The 3,111-nt window shown below is 43.4% G+C and overlaps 1 long non-coding RNA gene across 1 annotated transcript; it reads right to left on the reverse strand.

Annotated features, from left to right (window-relative positions):
* Window positions 1–981: 981 nt before the first annotated feature.
* LOC124020002 lies at window positions 982–2,750 on the reverse strand. Its single transcript, XR_006835883.1, has 2 exons — window positions 1,389–2,750; window positions 982–1,315 (listed from the first exon to the last, which is right to left on the reverse strand). It is a non-coding gene; the product is annotated as an uncharacterized LOC124020002 (long non-coding RNA).
* Between the last annotated feature and the right edge of the window lie 361 nt (window positions 2,751–3,111).

The raw sequence follows: 3,111 nt of genomic DNA on the forward strand, positions 1-3,111 counted from the left end.
GAATCCGCATCGAACGCACCCAATGGAGATCGCTTTGGGACTAATAACCCTGGTCTCAAATTGAACCAAAATCACTGTCCTGAAAACTATTCACACCGAGAGCAGCCTGTAGGGTTTTCTTCAGTTTCGTGCCTACTGAACAGTACATGGACAAGAGAGAAGGGTCAAGAGAGGAGTCAGGGGGACTGAGATCGGGGTCATGTTCATTATGGCACATCATAGCAAAACAGAATACGAAAAACAAACGTTTATTGGACAACTTCAGGCCGTTTTTGATCGGTTTTCTTCCATGTGATGCCAAATGAACACAACCCAGGAGTGTCAGTCAGGAGGTGTGAGATCTGTATTTGAGACCAGAAGATAGCCTTTTTCGTCTGGTGGTGTTAAAGAATTAGTTTAACCACGTTTACCTTTCCTCAGGCTTGTTCAACATTACAGGCCGACTGATCTACACAGAACCTTGCATCATAAATATCTACTTCATTGTTCATTTGTAGATGAGTCAGTCACATTAGGGTTTTGATCCTCGAGGACACGGCCCTCCTCCTATTCAAGTCCCTCTGCTCTGGGCTCAGTTCCTCCTCTCTTCTCTCCCTTTTGTCTTTTTCCCCTAAGTGCTACTTTGTTTATGGACTAGAAATTGCTTCCTTCCTTCCTTCCTCCGGCAGCTCGCCCCCCTGGGGCCGGTGTGTGTGTTGTATTTACCACGGGGATGACCTATAAACCCATATATGATGGAAGTAATAATGTTCCCGTCTCTCTCCTGTCCCATTCTACTTTGGACACCATTTTGAGATCTCTGGGTCCACAAGTCGTAAGTGGTTTCTTTTTAATAATATAGATGATGCCTCGCGCTCTTCTCTCGCTCTCCTTTGGAGAAGAACAGAATTATGTCAGAGGAGATGGGAAGGTCACCCCCCCTCTGCTGTTAACCTTTCGGTCTGTTTTGTCCTTCAGAAGAAAGAGCCACACAACAAGAACTTACTTATAAATCAATTTACTTTATTTAAATCAGCGACGTTAGGCAGTTACACTCTGAACGATAAGAAAATAAAAAGACAGAAACTGCAAATAAAACCATGAAAGATCCAGATAACAATCACTGCTCTTGGCACTGGATAGAACATTTATGAAAACAACAAATATTATATTAGGCTTGTGTTGGGGGGGGGCGTCTCCAGGGGGGGGGGTCCAACATACATCATGGTGTGGATGGTGACAGCCGGACTAGTGAACTTAAATACCAGCTTTTTACTACGTCTCAGAGGACATGTTCCAGGCTGATTACGCTTCAGTGGCTGGATAGATGTTTAACCTATCAGCTGACCACATCTAGGTCCAGTTAACCAGACAGATTAAACCTTCCCGTGGCTGGATAGATGTTTAACCTATCAGCTGACCACATCTAGGTCCAGTTAACCAGACAGATTAAGTCTGGTACCTGATTCAAAATGTATTCCAATGAAAAATCTCCATGGAGAATGTTTAGTCCAGGACAAATCTGTGTCTGGGAAACAGATACCATCGGATGTAGCAATCTGATACCCGACTGAAGTCCATGACGTGGCATATAACCATTGGTTGTTGTGTGCAAGCTCGACTGGAACAGACCTAATAAGTACAACTTTCAGATTGAACCATGTATTTTTTATATCATGACCCTCACACAACCCCACTCCTGAACCCCCGACCTTTGAACCCCACAACCGTCACTAAGGTCAGGGGGTCATGTCCCTGATAATCATCTTCACTATCATCATCATCATCAATTCTTCATTAAAAACGAGGAGGAATTTTCATGACATATGCTCCGTTTTAAAATGGTCGTGCACCACAAAAAAAAAAAATGTAAAAAATAAAATAAAAATGTAAGGTGAAGAGGATCTGTACACATCCAACAGAAGAAATCAAGACATCCCTCTCCCAAAAAGAGAAATGAATAAATCATGATATACAAAACATCGTATAAAAACATGATCAGTTCTCCATGAATAATAGGTTTGTGTGTATACTGGACAGGCCAATGCCTGTTTGAGATGCATCCTGATTGTGACGTCCTAGAAAACGTATGGTAGGTTGCCTCTAAATAACCACAGATTTAGGATCAGTCAACCCTAACCGTACCCTGACCTTAAAGGACCCGTGCAGTCAAAAAAAGTGATGTACTTGTTTTTTATTTTAATCTATTTCCATATTATGAGGATGGAATAATACTGTGAAAATGTTAAAATGATGATGATGCTCTTTTAGTGTTAGAGCTGTTTGAAAAGACTGCCTGGAATTTCAGCCTGTTTTGGTGTCCACAAGTTCATCTGACTCTGGGTAAGTAGAACAAAAAGTCTTAATTGCCAAAATCTCACACTATCCCTTTAACCACTTGGGCAATGAGATACCATCTGACCCTGCATCAGCGATTAGGGACAGCTTCAAGCTACTCCTTTATGATACCATCTGACCCTGCATCAGCGATTAGGGACAGCTTCTAGCTACTCCTTTATGATACCATCTGACCCTGCATCAGCGATTAGGGACAGCTTCAAGCTACTCCTTTATGATACCATCTGACCCTGCATCAGCGATTAGGGACAGCTTCTAGCTACTCCTTTATGATACCATCTGACCCTGCATCAGCGATTAGGGACAGCTTCAAGCTACTCCTTTATGATACCATCTGACCCTGCATCAGCGATTAGGGACAGCTTCTAGCTACTCCTTTATGATACCATCTGACCCTGCATCAGCGAGGAGGGACAGCTTCTGGAGGACTCCTTTATGATACCATCTGACCCTGCATCAGCGATTAGGGACAGCTTCTAGCTACTCCTTTATGATACCATCTGACCCTGCATCAGCGATTAGGGACAGGGACAGTTCAAGCTACTCCTTTATGATACCATCTGACCCTGCATCAGCGATTAGGGACAGCTTCTAGCTACTCCTTTATGATACCATCTGACCCTGCATCAGCGATTAGGGACAGCTTCTAGCGACTCCTTTATGATACCATCTGACCCTGCATCAGCGATTAGGGACAGCTTCTAGCTACTCCTTTATGATACCATCTGACCCTGCATCAGCGATTAGGGACAGCTTCTAGCGACTCCTTTATGA

Source organism: Oncorhynchus gorbuscha, unplaced genomic scaffold, assembly GCF_021184085.1.
Source record: "Oncorhynchus gorbuscha isolate QuinsamMale2020 ecotype Even-year unplaced genomic scaffold, OgorEven_v1.0 Un_scaffold_745, whole genome shotgun sequence".
NCBI lineage: Eukaryota > Metazoa > Chordata > Actinopteri > Salmoniformes > Salmonidae > Oncorhynchus > Oncorhynchus gorbuscha.